This window comes from Protopterus annectens, chromosome 1.part1 (assembly GCF_019279795.1).
Source record: "Protopterus annectens isolate FY-2018-M chromosome 1.part1, PAN1.0, whole genome shotgun sequence".
NCBI lineage: Eukaryota > Metazoa > Chordata > Ceratodontiformes > Protopteridae > Protopterus > Protopterus annectens.
The window spans coordinates 618,217,324-618,233,902 of record NC_056726.1 but is presented as its reverse complement, the minus strand read 5'-3'; the positions used below and the strand labels follow the sequence as shown (position 1 = coordinate 618,233,902).

General features: G+C 41.0%; 1 protein-coding gene across 1 annotated transcript in view; it reads right to left on the bottom strand.

The window, feature by feature from the left end:
- EYA4 (EYA transcriptional coactivator and phosphatase 4) overlaps window positions 1-16,579 on the bottom strand; it is a 3,122,134-nt gene that overhangs the window by 2,668,501 nt on the left and 437,054 nt on the right. The gene's annotated exons all lie outside the window — the stretch shown is intronic.

Here is a 16,579-nt window from a genome sequence, read left to right as displayed (position 1 = left end):
AGTGAGACAGAATTAGCAAAAAAAAAAAAAGCCAAAAGTGAGCAAAACTAAACCACTGACATGATTTACTTGTTAAAAAAATCCATTGTTGCCAAAAAGTACAAGTATGTAGTTGACCTACCATATAGTTGTTCAAATGTATTACTGTTGCAGTATTCCTGCCATCTGGGATTTTCTCTACAAAAGTCCTGTTTGACAGACCATAATTCCAAAGCTCATGGTCCTTCCTCCTTCAAGGTGTACATCCAACCTAGGCATGTCCCAACAAATTGATATGAGACATGTACATCAGCGCCATATTCAGAACTTTCGAATAACAATGTTAAACAAGGAACTACCTTAGAGTACTGTGTGAATCCTGACATATTAATGTTGAGAATACAGATTTTTTTTTGGGGGGGGGGTTAAATTAGGGAATAACCTACTCTGGTTGAAACCAATGGCAGCTCCAGGTTCCCTTTTATGTTGGGGCAGAAAAGGGGCACAGTATGTGGTTGGGCAAACAGGACAAGTGAGAAAAAAAATACCAAAACATTACACCAGTTATGTACACAATACAGGATACATGGTAACAACTCGGCCATAATCTATCGGTAAAAAGAAAGACCATTTCCCTACAAAATAACAGTGAATGTCATAATCCTACAAATCATAGTAAAGCTCATAACACAGAAAAATCTACTAATTTGTCATGCTTAAGGATTATCGTTTGGATAAAGTGTTATTGTGTCACAGTTTAACTAGTCAAAGGTGAAAATACCAATACAGAGGTGGGAAAGTCAAATACAACACCACTTTTGCCTCAGGAGAAGAAAAAATATCATTAACCCAAATTCAAGAACAGAAAGTCAGACTTATTTCCTGTGTTGCATAGTAAGGAAAATGTTTTAAACAAATACAGCACATTTTGCCAGCATTCAGTGTAAAGCACACATATTCCTACTACAGACACTAGTGAACAGCAACTTAGTTTAAATGCCTGCTTAAAGTTATTTGAAGTAGAAGTAAAGGCAGTCATTTAACAGCTCTTGGACTGCAACATAGTTTTGACACCTCAGCAAGAATGTGGGAGAGGATTTGTCAGCACTTGCACTAAAAACTGGAAGTCTTAAAACATGCAGGTCAGCTAGTCTGTTTTGTTGAGCATTTGCAACTACTGTTAAAGAGGTAACAGCTGCTCTGAAAATGCAAATAAGACTAACTCAAGCAAAAAAGTGAAAATGAAAATAGGTTCCAGAAGCTGAGTAAGGTGCCTGTAACTCACACTACTACCATTCTATTTACGTGGAACTGAAAACAATAATGTCCTTATATCTAGCATGACTCTCATACAGGAGGCTTGAAGTGGATTCTGCAAAAAAACTCCGAGATCACTGTGACAATAGAAGGTACTGCCAGCCATGCCAGGAGAAGTAGGACAGTAGATGTGTAACATATGCCAGCACAGCTAGCTGTAATTTTGTATATAATTATATGACGTGTATATCAAACTGATTTATACAGATGCTTGTGCTGAAAATATATCTGTGAGGTTTGCTTATGTTAAAATGTATCAACATTGCACCCCGCTGGAAGGAAAAGAAATGTACATGTATTACTGTAACTCTTTAAATGTGTACATTGTAACAGCATATACTGGGGGAGAAGAGGTTAATCCACCTTACCTTGGAAAAAAAATGTTGTGAAATTAAATTACTTTATGGGTTAAGCCATAAATATTTTATCCCACAGTTTTGAATGGAGCCAGACATGCAATGTCTGTACTAGAGAACAGACTGTAGCTCCTGTAGGAAGAGTGGAATGGCTTTAAGGTTTTATGACTTTCAGCAGTTGTACCACATCTGGGCAATGCGCTATCTGTGTGTATGGTAACACATAGGTGCCAAACCCTATCAGCTTCTAGCAGTGGGGGTTTCATGAGAACCAGAAGTCAGATGACCAGATGTATGTGATGTCATGCTGCACAGAAATAATGTTTTAATATTAGAGAAGACTGAAGTCTCAGGAGTATTCTGTCTTGGATCTGACAAAAAGGGCCACACACCCATCTTGCCCTGTTCTATTCAGTAAGTAGGAACAGTAATTCTTTTAGTCAGTCAAGAACAGATAGTGAGACTAGCTAAATACTGTTTTTCTGTAACTGTGTGAAACTTTCTATCAGTGTTATTTTTAATATTAGCTGTGAATGAAACTCTGGTGTTTACTGTAGACAGATATTTAGTATTTTTATGTACTTTTACTCTTTAAATATATTTAAAATTCTCATTTTGGCTGGTCCTTTTAGAAAAATGTTTAAGTTTTGAGAGTATTTGCACAAATTTATTTGGTGATAACTCTGGCCACTCCTGAAAGCCTGGCTGTCTGGTCAACATTAAAATTTGTATTAATATTCATTTCACTCAGTATAATTGGATACCCTTTTATGAGCATCACTGTAACTGCCTGGTGGCAGTGATAACTACCTTAAAGTCTGGGCAGAAGGTGGCATATCTAGTAAATCTGTGCCAGCATTTCCCAGATGTGTGTGTGTGTGTGTGTGTGTGTGTGTGTGTGTGTGTGTGTGTGTGTGTGTGTGTGTGTGTGTGTGAGAATTAAAAATCAAGAAAGTGTGTGTGGCAGCTACTTGCAGCCCATGACCACAATAAACAGAACATGCTGGCGGGACAGGTTCCTAACCAGGGACTTCCCATACTCTGGAACAAACTTCCCATTCACATCAAGCAGTGCACTTCACTGGCCCTCTTTAAGAGAAATATTGACGAGTGGATGGGCAATAGGAACTTCACTCTGGGGATCACTTCAGTGGCCTTGCTTGACAGGGGCACTGGGAACTAACTTTGGGTGGCATGATGCCAGGGAATCTTCTTGGGCTAGGCTTATATAGGCTCCAGGGCCATTAGGCTAGTACACACGTATGAACCTATGAAGCACTGGTTTAAGAGAGGGTACTGGAGGACTTTGCTTGGACAATTAGAGGAGTACCTAACCCTACAGCTGGGCCAGTGGGGAATCTTATTGGGGAACTGGAGGGAGACAGATAGAGACACTTAGACCCCAGGCTGAGTGTGTGCCCTGTATAGGTTCATAGATAGGTACTAGGCTATCAGCCCTAGGGCCCATACAAGCCTAGCCAAAAAATGTACCCTGGCTTTCACCACCCAATAAAATTATTTTCCTGTGCCCCTGTCGAGCAGAGCCACAGAAGTGATCCCCGGGGTGAATTTCCCATTTCCCATCCAATCATCAAGATTCTTCTTGAAGAGTGCTAATGAGGAGCTCTGTTTGACATAGATAGGTAAGTCTGTTCCAGAGTATGGGAAGTCTCTGGGACAGGAATCTATCCCTCCAGCATGTTCTGTTTATTGTGGTGACAAGGTTTAGGTCCCTAGAGCGTGTAGCTCGGAGGGATTGGGATTTCTTTAAGTGGAGCATGTCCAACGGCTCTGGGTTTGACATAGCTTTGTATGTTAGGCAGAGATCGCCCCTGAGTAGGCGATATGCGATGGAGTAAAGCTGTAGTTTTTTGAGACGGTCTGCATAGGGCATCTGTTTGAGGCCAGTAATCCTCTTTGTGAGGTATTTCTGTGGTCTTTCCAGTTGTTGTAGATGTCTTGTGAGGTACATACTAAAAGGGGCATTGTACTCTATAATGGGTCTAATGACTGATGAGTAGAGGGGAACAATGACCTCTTTTTTTCTGGATGAGAATCCTTTTGTGATGAGATGAGCCACGTAGAAGGATTTCCTGACCACTGTGGTGATGTGATTTTCAAAGGAGAGACTACTGTCCACCTGTGCCCCAAGGTCTCATCACATTTTCGGCATTAAATAGACTACCAGCTATGTGGTAGTTCATGGGTACAGAGTTTTTACCAAAGGGGATGACCATACACTTTTTGGCATCGAGCTTCAGGCCGTGGCTTTGACACCAGGTTATCTGTCTCAGTGAGGCCCTTTTGTAGTTTGTCCACATCATTAGGAGCTTCGATTATGGCTCCTAGTTTGCAGTCATCCGCAAACTTTGTTAGCCAAAGACCTTCTGTGTTGGCCTGCACTTCAGAGAAGTAGATACCAAACAGGAGAGGACCCAGGACTGAACCCTGTGGTACTCCACTTGTCACTGGTCTGATGTCGGATTTGGAATCCGCTACTTTCACTGTGTGGGTTCTGTCCGTGAGCCAGTTGGCAACCCATCTTGTGACATAGGGATTTATACCTAGTTTAGTGAGCTTATCTATAATTCCAGAGTGGGGGATGGTGTCGAAAGCCTTGGCGAGATCTAGATAAGCTGTGTGAACCATTTTACCCTCATCTATGGCTTTGGTGACTGCTTCAAAGAAGTCGATCAGGTTTAGGAGACATGATCTGCCTTTTACAAATCCAAACTGGGTAGGGTCAAGAGTTTGGAGATTACCAATGTCTTTGTTTATGAGTTCCACAATGATACATTCCATGGCCTTGCAGACCAGGTTCGTCAGGCTAATGGGGCGGGAGTTCCTGGGGTCCGTCGTGGCTCCCCCTTTGTGGAGTGGGATAACTGTCGCAGTGCGCCATTCAGTGGGTACAAAGCCTGAGGTGAGGCTATGATTGAATATGGTACTTAGGTAGGGTGCCAGTTCATTCTGTAGTTCATGTAGAACACAGCCTGGGATATTGTCAGGTCCCATGGATGCGGTGTTCTTGGCTTTGGAGAATGTGTTTTTTACTTGTGCAGCCATGATTATAGGAACTCTGCATTATTCCGGTATAGAGATGGGCCCTCTAGGGGGTGAGAGGGGGGTAAAGTTAGCGCTGAACCTATCTGCTAGGATGTTGGCAATATCAGTTGGTTCTGTATATTTAGTGCCATTGTGCTGTAACTCAGAGCAGATCTGAGTGTTCTCATTTAGATTCTTGACATAGCCATAGAATGCTTTGTGGCCGTCTTTAGAGTCAGTGGCAATTTTGTTTTTGTAACTAGCTTTGGAGGATTTTATGAGGGATCTCAGCTTCTTACTGAGGTTGACCAGGGAGTTCCTCCAGTCATGGGATTTTACTCTTTTTTGCAACAGTTTCTTTCTTCGGTTGTAGAGTTTGTTTATGGCAGAGGACCACCAGATTGGCTTCCTTTTTTGGTTCTATTAGGGATAGCATGATCCATGCACTCGTGTAAGTGCTTACAAAGTGCATTTGTGTAGGATTCAGCAGTCATACCTCTATTGTTTGTCTGCATGGGTGTCATGAAGTTTGCCTTCTGTCTTAAGTGTGAAGTTGGCTTTGGAGAAGTTTTTTACGATGGTTTCCCTAATTGGGGGTGGGGGTGGGATGTGGATGTCTAGGCTGATTAGCTTGTGGTCGGATCTGACCAACGAGGAATTGACCTCTGGTGTGGAACACCGGTTTCCCATGTTGGTAATGACCAGGTCTAGGATATTGCTGCCCCTGGTGGGGGTGTGAATAAGTTGATCCAAGGCGTTGGAATTTATGAATTCTAGAAAATGTTGAGCAAAAGAGTTGGTACACGAGTAGTTTTCCCAGTTAATGGTGGGGTAGTTGAAATTGCCCATTATTAGGGTGTTGGGTTGTACCCTAATACTTTCCAGTGTATCAAGAAATGAGGAGTGTGAATCCTGGGGCATGGTGGGGGGTCTGTAGCAAGCTACTATTTGGATTGCGGTCTTTCCCAGAGTTAGCTGCACTTGGATAATTGTGCTTGAAGCAGAGAGGTCTGCATCTGGAAATACTGAATGCATCCATTTGTATTACAAGTGCACGTCCCTCTCCAGTGTCACTGGTGAGGATTCAGGCTCCTTGATTACTGGCCCACAGTGGGGGACATCACATGCTAGTGAGCAATGGTGTGGATATTGAACTTCTGTAGCCTGTAGCCTGCAAGCAGGTGCCACTAAAAGTGTGCATTCTCTCAGCAGCCACACAGTGAAAAATTCAGAGTTTCATATCACAGCATTTTTTTTTTTTTGTTACTTTAGCTTAGTCAGGGACAGCAGGCAAAAATGTCAGCAGAAGATTATGGCAAGCTGGCAAAGAACCAGTTGGTCAAGGTGTGTGAAGTCAAAGGACTGCTGTGTGACAACCTGACTAAACAGGAAATTATTTCAGCCTTAGTCGCAGCTACAACACAGACCAGCAACCAGAACGATAACCCACTCTGGTGATGGGAATTTGCAGCCCTCAGAAACAGGACAGTTCACGTTTTCCCAGAGGACTTAAAATCTGTCTGGAGTTAGAGAGACAGTAGCAGGCAAAACAGATGGATTTAGAATCAGCAGAGAGACTGCGGCATTTGGGAGGCTGAAGAAAATGAGAGACTGCAGTGTTTGGAGGTTGAAGAAAATGAGAAGCAGCACCAACATGAGAGGGAGATGCTGACTCCTCACCAGGGTAATGGAGGTAATGGGGAAGGGAATAACCAAACCCCAGAAGCAATAAAGGTCAGTACATTTCTTCCACAATTTACACTGGGTAATAATTTTGACAGTTATATTCATATATTTGAAACAGTATGTAAACAGTATAATGTTAACCAAGGGCTGTAGGTACAGTTCCTGACCCCCTTAACTCCACGGTAAAGCTGTAACTGCCGCTTTAAAATTGACTGATATTGATTGTCTAAACTGTGACAAAATGAAGAAATGTTTACTTGAATGTTTTAAGTTCACATGTAGCTTACATAAAAAGTTCTGTGCACATAGATGCAAGGCATATGAAAGTGTATGATTATATTGCTGAGTTAAGCATTTATTTTCAAAGATGGGTGAGTGGGTGTCAGGTCAGCACTTCTGAAGGGTTGGCAAGCCTTTTGGTGAGGGAACAAGCTTTTAGCATTTTGCCTAAGGATATGAGAATCTGGTTGGCACACCAAGAATGTAACTCTGCAGATGAGCTGGGGAAGAAAGGGGATCTCTATACAGCAAGCAGGGCATTACTATACAGGAAAATGATAACCAGTGCTGCACATGGATCTAAGGAAACCCATGGTCGGCAGCCTAAACTGCCCCAACTGGGGAAACCACTAGTTCAGGTACACTGTCAGGATCAAGGGTTAAATTATGTAAATGTAACAATTGGGGCCATGCAGCACATACATGTCCACTGAGGCAAGATGGGAAACAAAAGGTGGGGTGAGCCAGCAAGTGGGAATAATAGTATGCCAGCGATAAGTTGTCTGGAGACAACAGGGGTACCAAACTATCACAAAACATTATATCCTGTCAGTGGATGGAAAACACGCCACTGCTAACAGAGACACAGCCTCAGACATAACCATTGTGAAGCCTGCAGTGGTTAAAGAGGAACAGTACTTACTTGGGCAGTCCACTCCAGTCAGAGTTTTAGAGGTACCACATTCCAAATGCCTTTGGCCAGGGTTCACCTTGACTGGGTGCAAGGAAAAAGAAGCAAGCAAGTAGGTGTGTCTAAGGATATCCCTGCAGATATCTTTGTTGGGAGTGATTTTGAGAATGCAGTACATTACTCGCAGTCAGGCTTAGAGACAGGCAAGTGGATCTGGTAGCCTGAGGGAGACCCAGAAAGACCTCATACCTGAAGCCAAGGTTGGCGAGGTGGCTATTTCAGGGAGGGACCTACCCACTAGCAGTGAGTTTGAAGGTCAGCCACAGCTGCTGGTAGGTACTGAAGCTGCCTTGGACAGAGTGACTGCAAGGGCAAAGATGAGGGGTAGTACCCAGGCTGACAGTAAGGCACCGCTGTCAGAGGATACCAGACTTCCTGTGGAAGGGGAGCTGGGAATAGTCACAAAAGTAGAGCTGAGACAGGCTTAGCTCTCAGACCCTACACTAAGAGGCTTGAGGGAAGTAGCTAGGAAGGAACATAATTCTTAAGGAAAAGGGGAATCTGTACACTGGAGCAAAGAATTACTGTATAGACAGTGGGCCTTTGAGGGATGGCTAGATGGTGAGGTAATATAGCAGTTGGTAGTGCCTAGAGCCTACTGTCTGGCATTTCTAGCCATACCTAAAGATATTCCTTTTGCAGGTCATAAAGCATACCAAGAGAAGTATTATGCAGAACGTTTACTGGTCTGGGATTGCAAGGGATGTAACAGGGTACTGCAGGACCTGTGAGCAGTGCCAAAAAGTAGGCAAGGCAGGAGACAATGTCAAAGCTCCTTTGATGCCTTTGACTGTGATTAAGGAGCCATTTCAGAAAAAAACAAGCATCTTTCTGCTCTACCAACCTCAGGAGTTTAGCAAATAAAGTTCAGGATTTTCATGCCTGGTGAGCTAACTATAATCCAGACATAGTCACCCTAACTGAAACTTGGCTGAAACCACACTACCAAGATAGTGAAATTACCCCACCTAGCTATAACATCCTTAGACTTGACAGACAAAAGAAAAGAGGGGGAGTAGCCATATGCTGCCCTGATCACCTCTCTATAACTAGTCCAGTCCTTCCTCTACCCTCTTTCTCTACAGCTGAACTCCTACTTGCCAATTTTAAACTTAACAACTTTACCATCATAACTGTAGTAACAATACATATACCCTTGGAGATAATCTTAACATACTTAAAAACATCCTATACCACACCTCTCTCAGACCATCCATAATGAAACCGTCATACTAGGGGATGTAAACATTGATTGGCTCTCAATACAAACTCCCAACACTACCTCTTGTATCAACTTACATGGAGTTGAGTAGCTAATCACTACCCCTACCTTTATTAACAAGTCACACCTTCTACGATCTCTTCTGGACTGGATTTTGGTCTCTCACCCCCAAAACTACCATAACCCTCTAACCCTTCCAAATGCCCTTTGTGACCACTGCCCTATCACAGTAACCAGACATACTCCCCATTTCATCAGACCGTTCAAGTTTATCACTTCTCGCAAAATCTCAACCTTCAGTCCTGACTCTTTCATTGACCAACTCTCTAGAATTAACTGGTCTCATCTCACTACTCTTCCACTTAGATGAGGCTGTCCACTCTTTCAACACCACCTTTCTTAACCTTCTAAACTCCAAAGCTCCTCTATGCATAATTAGAATCGAATCTAACACACTTCCTTGGCTGACTAAATCAACTCAAACCCTGATGAAAAACTGAGACAGGATATGGAAATTATGGACTGACACTAAGACCTCTCCCTCCTACAGACCTATAAAGAACTTAGGAACCAAATAAAGAAAATTATCAACAAAGACAAAACAAAACTTCTATGCAAACCCTCCCACTACCCTAAAATCAGACCCCCAAAAATTCTGGAACACTATCAATCATATACTACATCCAGGAAACCCTTCCCCTCCAAACACTTGCCCAAATAAAACTCCAGCAGAAACTGCCATTGCATTTAACAATCATTTTATTGATTCAATAACTTCCATAATAAATTCTCTCCCCACCCGAAAAAAATGCAAATAACCTCACAATCACTACTTCTCCTCCTTATCCTTCTAACTCTTTTTCCCTTAAATCTGTATCAACTAACTATATTAAATCCTTACTCTCCAAACTCAAACCTGCTCCCCCCCAGCTGATAATCTACCTTCCTATTTCCTACAGATTGCTGCTGAACCCCTAGCCTATCCAGTTTCCATCCTGATTAACTGCTCTATCTCTGAATTGTATTTCCCAGCAATATGGAAAAAATTCTTTACGTTACCCATTCACATAGGTGGTAATTCCTCTGATATATCAAACTTCAGACCAACTGCTATACTCTCTCCTCTCTAAAATTTTAGAGAAATGCATTCACAAGCAGATAATGCATAACATTCTACAAGAAAACTTTCTCTAACACACTCAACATGGATTCCATCCCAAACATAATACTACAAGTGCACTTATATCCTTCATCAATACTGTATCTCTGGCTTGTGACAACAATAAACTAGTCTCATGCCTGTGCCTGGACCTCTCCAAAGCCTTTGACACTGTCTTCCATCCCCTCCTCTCGGACAAACTCTCCTACTTAAAATTCTCTCCTCCCACTATTTCCTGGTTTTCTAGCTATCTCTCTAACCACCAGCAAGCTGTTAAATGGTATTCTGCACTACCCCCCCTCAACGTGCCAATGGGAGTCCCCAAAGGATCCATACTTGGGCCACTGCTCTTTAATATTTTCACTAATCTACTTTACACCTCTTCTCCCCACTCAACGCTTGTACAATATGCCGATGACTTTACTTCATCACCATTGCATACAATCCATCAGACCTCCATTCTACTACCCAAGTATCTTTCAACATCAGAGAGACATGGCTTTGTGATAACAAATTAATTCTCAATCCTAAGAAAACTAAGTTCCTACTCTTCCTCCTCAAGAACCTCAGCAATCTCAAAACCACATTTTCCATCCTATCAAGCAATAACACCATCATTACTGCTGAACCCAGCACTAAACTGCTGGGAGTCATAATAGATGATCAGCTTTATTTGATCTCCAAGTTACTAATTCTATTAAAAAGACTCACCAGAAACGTGGGACTCCTTTACCGTAATAAGAGATATTTAACCAACCCAGCGAGAATAACTCTCTCCCATGCATTTCTTCTTCCCACCCTTCTATACAGCTGTCACTTATTCACAAACCTTAACACCACACTCATTACAAAACTTGAAACTACCTATAATAAGGCGGCTATATTTGCAGCAAGCCAAAACTACAAGTCTCACCATTGCTTATCCCTTAAGCAACTGGGCTGGCTTGAGTTCCCCATCTACTCCTACTACATCAACTACAAATTATCCACTCCATCCTCTATCTGCCCTAGCCTTTTATCTATATATCTAAACATTCCCCAACCAGAACACTATGCAGCTCAGACCAAGACTTCCTACAGATTTATAAACCCAAATCCTAAACAGGATGTTTACTCTAACTATAACCCTGCTGCATCTTGGAACCAACTACCTCAAGAAATTAGGTCCCTTGACCATACCGAGCATTTCAAGCTAGCCACTCAAAGATACCTAACAAAAAATGGTCCTGCCACAGTAGTCATCCCCCCTGAAACTACCCTACCCCAGCTTCAAATACCTCCCCACACCAGTCCTCACATTTTTATTTCACTGTTCTCTGACTATCTCCTTCCCTTCTATTCTTTTCAGATATACCCTCTCTCAACCTGGTTGACTTTTTCAAAACAGTCACTAGAGCCATTGATTAGGGCAAAGCAGTCCATACAGCCTACCTGGACTTGGCTAAAGCTTTCGACACAATACCCCACTCTGGCATCATAGACAAGCTCAACAGCTTAAATGTAAATCCATATGTCACAAGATGGGTGGCAAACTGGCTAAAGGATAGAACCCATAAAGTCAAAATCGCTGGAGCCATGTCAGACTCAAAGCCAGTGACAAGTGGTGTCCCACAGGGCTCTGTCCTGGGACCCCTCTTGTTCGGCATTTATTTCTCAGATGTGAAAGCAAACATGGGTGGGTTGTGGCTGACAAAGTTCGCAGATGACTGCAAACTAGGCGCCATAGTCGATATACCAGCTGACACATACATCCTACAGAAAGGCCTCACTGGAACGGACAACTGGTGCCGGAGTCATGGCCTTAAAATAAATGCCAAAAAATGTATAGTCATCCCCTTTGGGAAAAACAAAGTGCCCACAAATTATCACATAGGCGGTAACCCACTGAGTACAGAAAAAGTAATCAGAGACCTGGGTCCCAAGTCGATAGTGACCTCTCATTTGACACCCGCGTTGCCAAAGTGGTTAGAAAGACTTTCTACCTTGCCCACCTTATCATGAAGGGATTCATATCCAGATCAAAGGAGGTCATTGTGCCCCTGTACTCCTCCCTTATCAGGCCCATGATTGAGTACAATGCCCCATTTAGTATGTACCTCACCCGGCACTTGCAACAGCTAGAGAGACCCCAAAAGTACCTCACCAAGAGGATCAAGGGTCTCCAACATATGTCATATGCTGCCAGACTAAAGAAACTCCAACTCTATTCAGTAGCATACCGCCTACTCAGAGGTGATCTGTGCCTGACGTACAAGGCCATGTCCAATCAGGAATTGATGGACATGCTCCACCTCAAAAAATCCAAATCCATCAGAACCACGAGAGCTAAAGATTTGAACCTCAGCACAAATATGAATAGGACATGCTGGAGGGACAGATTCATAACTCAGAAGCTTCCCATACTCTGGAACAGAATCCCAGTTTATGTTAGGCAGAGCCCCTCACTGACTCTCTTCAAGAGAAATCTTGACGAGTGTATGGGAGATCATAGGTTTACCCTAGGGGTCATCTCTGTGTCACTACTAGACAGAGGCACAGTAAACTAATTGTATTATGTAAGGGGGTCTTCACTGTGTCACTACCAGACAGAGGCACAGTATTCTAAATCTATTCTGTACACTTTTGTACCATTACATGGGGTGGCGAAAGCCACATCACTATGGCTAGGCTTATAAATGCCCCAGGGCAGATAGCCTAGTACCAAACTATGAAACTATGAAACTATGAAACTATATGTCATGCCTATCTCAGAGGTTGAACCTTGTGTGATGCATTGTTAGTCTACAGAAAAACTCTCTGAGGCACACCACGACATGAAGAAGCTGACCGTCATTCGTTTGACTGTTTATTGTAGAAAAAACTTAAACATATAAGTAACAGAATGTTCCTAGTGCTCAGTAAGTGCTTTCATACTCCAACAGAATGCTTCATCAGACTGTTAGTGCACCAACTGAGTCTTACATTTAAATAGCACCTTCAATCAGCAATGCACCAATCACCTATAGGCTCATTTATTTAAAAACAAATAGAATCACTATCTTAAAAAATCACTATCTTAAAAAACAAACTATTTCAAACATATGTTATTTACACATTATAGTAAAATCATGTTAAATGGTGAAGCAATAAATCAAAAAATATATATGTATATACATTCTCATAGAAACTCATGGAACTCACTTGGACATAAATATCTGAAAAACTGCTCCAAACATTCTTTTGAAATCAAACAATAAAACAATATGCACATAAAACAATGCAAAACGTGTATATAAATAACATTATAAGGAAGGACCATAAGTAATATAAAAACTCTATAAAGAACACTATGGAAAACAACTATCTAGCATTTTGCGTCATATAGTAAAAATATATATGTATAGAATGCTAAAAAAACATTATAAAATCATATAAATGCTTCTCACAGTGAGGAAACTACTATTTAATAAAATAAAACAATACCAGGAGGTCATATCTCATACAGGCTAGGTGTAACAATGAAGTGTCAAGTACCACTTGATGTATATAAAAATTAATAAAAATAGAAATTAATGTTTATAACCCCTTGCACTAAGGAAGGGTTTCAAAGATACTCTTTCATTTAAACCAGAGGCTCTATCAGCTTGTAGCCTCATAATCCACCTTGCTTCTCTTTGTTCAGTGTAATTTTTATAGTCACCCAACCTGACATCTCTATATATCAGTTCTATAACTATAAACTTAAATGTATGTGTCGTGCCTTTCATCATCACATGTTTGGCCAAAGCTTTGTTATCATCTTCTCTGTTAATGGCATATACCTGTTCTCTTACATGTTCTCTAAGAGTCCTATTAGTTTAGATACAAATATGGTAAAATCTAATTTTTGTAGAAAGACTAGTTCATTTGTACCTGTCGAGGATCCTATAATAAATGTGTTTAGTAATATATGCGAGAAGCAAATTAGACAGTTATATGAGAGGGATACTTTCAGGAAAAGATATAACCTAACGTATGAGGAATTCAATGCCCTGAAAGCACTATAACAAAATGAACATATTGTCATTAAAGCTGATAAGGGTGGGTGTATTGTTGCAATGGATTTATGCCATTATATAGAAGCAATGAATGAATTAGTAGCTGACACCCAAACATTTAAAGTCATTAGTGAAAGAGAAGTGAATAATATTATTAGTAATATAAATATGTGTATCTATGACCTTCAGCTGATCACCCGACAGACCACCAATGAGACCTATAGTGTCTGGTAAAGGGTGGATAACGGAGCCTTTTATTGGCATACCTGCAGAATAGATTAAGTTGCCATCTTATGAATATTACAAGTTATATTAAGGACACTGGTCACTTTCTTCAAAAACTATATGAATGGTGGAGTAATTATTTGGATCCTAATGTCTTGTTGGTTACTTTAGATATAACATCTTTATTCACTGTAACCCCCAATACATATGGTGTTGATCAAATAAGGGAGATTTTGGATGAGAGTGGAAAATATACAATAAGAGAAGTGTCCACACTTTGTGAAATGTTAGAACTTGTGTTGGAAAATAATATCTTCATTTTCAATGGTGACATATACCATCAATGTTCTGGTGTGGCTATGGGTACAGTGATTGCAAATACCTATGCCAACCTAATAGTAATTCACTAGCGAAACATATTCAAGAACAAGGTTCAACCCATGACTTTATTTTTAGAGTTACTGAATTCTTAAAACCTAATACAAGGTGTGGGGATATTATTAACAGGCTAGATGTGAAAGAGTATGAATGGATTGTATGGTTACAGGCAGATACCTTTCCAGAAATAAATAAACATGTTACAATCAAACCAATTTTAAAATTGAAACAGAGAGATGTTATGTAATATTAATTTTAAAATATAATATGAAAAAGGTTTGAAATATGTGTGTATATATGTATATTTATATGCATGTATATATATATATATATATTTTTTTTATTCAGAAATGCATATTTGCATATAGATATGAATGTGAGATATATATACAATTTAGTATGTTTTCATAATAATAGTTTCATATTACTTTTTATTCTCCATATGCCTTTAATCAAAGATATTTAAATTTAGCTATTGAATATTAATTTTTTAATTGATTTGTTGTGATAGGATGGCTCTGTCATGTGACTGTTTTAGATGTGCATTTATTGAGTATTGAACTTTTGTATTTGTAACACTGATGAAGGATTATTTAATCCGAAAGCTTTGTTGTGATATTCTGTTTAGTAAAAGAAGTCTGCATTTGCGTTTGTGTGGAGTTGTGGATTTGTTATTAGTTTGGACTGTTGTTGAGCACATCCCACTTTACCAAGTTGCTTACCTTTGTTTCTTATTTGGTTTTGCATATGTCCGAAACCTCAAGACAAGGTTCAGGGAGTTTGAACTTCATGAGTTTGGCCCAGGAGAACCTGGCAGACGCCCAACAGCAGAAAAAGGTCTGGTATGAAACGAATGCTCGAACCAGAGAGTATACTATGGGGCAGCAGGTTATGGTTCTTATTCCTGTCACACACAATAAGCTGCAGGTAGCTAGGGAAGGACCCTTCAACGTGGTAAGGAAGGTCAGTAATGTTAACTACATGGTAGAACTGCTAGGCAGGAGGCAGGGGCATAAATTGTACCATGTTAACATGATGAAACCTTACCATGATAGGGAGGCCCTGGTGTTAAGTGTTTGCAGTAAGAGGCATGAAGCGTCTGAGGGGGATCTATGGCTACATCGAGCCAGCCAGCAAAATGCCAAGTTAGTATGGTGGAGCCTAGGGTTGCAGGCATATGATATGACAGTGGAGCACTGTAGTGGGATTAGCACTGCCAATGCAGATGAGCTCTCAAGACATGGTATGGGATAATGTATTCCCAGATAAGCTCATTTGTCTCAAGCAATGTTTCTCAAAGGGCACTTGAAAAACTAGTTTGAGTCTTCAACGTGGGGAGAGATGTGATGATAGCAGGGTACTACCAGACATTCCAGGAGAAATAGGACAGGGGATGTGTAACACATGCCAACACAGCTAGCTAGAATTTTGTAAATAATTGTATGTCATTTGTGTATCAACCTGAGTTGTACAAATGTTTGTGCTGAAAATTGTATTTGTGAGGTTTGCTTGTTTTGAAGTGCATCAACAGTGTGCCCTGCTGGAAGGAAAATAAATGTACATGTATTATTGTAGCTGTTTAAATGTACACATTTTAACAGCATATACTGGGAGAGAAGAGGGTAATCCACCTGACCTTGGAAAAATATTCTGGAAATTAAATGACTTTATGCTTTAAGCCATAAGATGTTATCTCACAGTTTTGAATGGTGCCAGGGGCACAATGTCTGTACTAGAGAATAGGTAGTCTCCTGTAGGAAGAGTGGAATGGTTTTATGGCTTTATGACTTCCAGCAGCTGCACCACCTCTAATCAGTGCTCTATCTGTGTTTATGGTAGCATATAGGTGCTAAACCCTGGCAGCTTCTAGCAGTAGGAACCAGAAGTAAGATGACCAGATGTATGTTCATAGGTTCATAGGTGTGTACTAGGCTAATGGCCTTGGAGCCTTTACAAGCCTAGCCCATAGAATTACCCTGGCATCGTGCCATCCAACCTTAGTTTCCAGTGCCTCTGTCGAGTAGAGCCACTGGAGTGATCCCCAGGGTGAATTTTCTATTTCCTATCCATTCATCAAGATTTTACTTGAAGGTCAGTGAGGTGCCCCGTTTGACATGTATGGGAAGTCTATTCCATAGCATGGGCAGTCTCTAAGTTATGAACCTGTCCCTCCAGCATCTTCTGTTGATTGTGGTAATGAGGCTGAGGTCTCTGGAGCATGTGGTG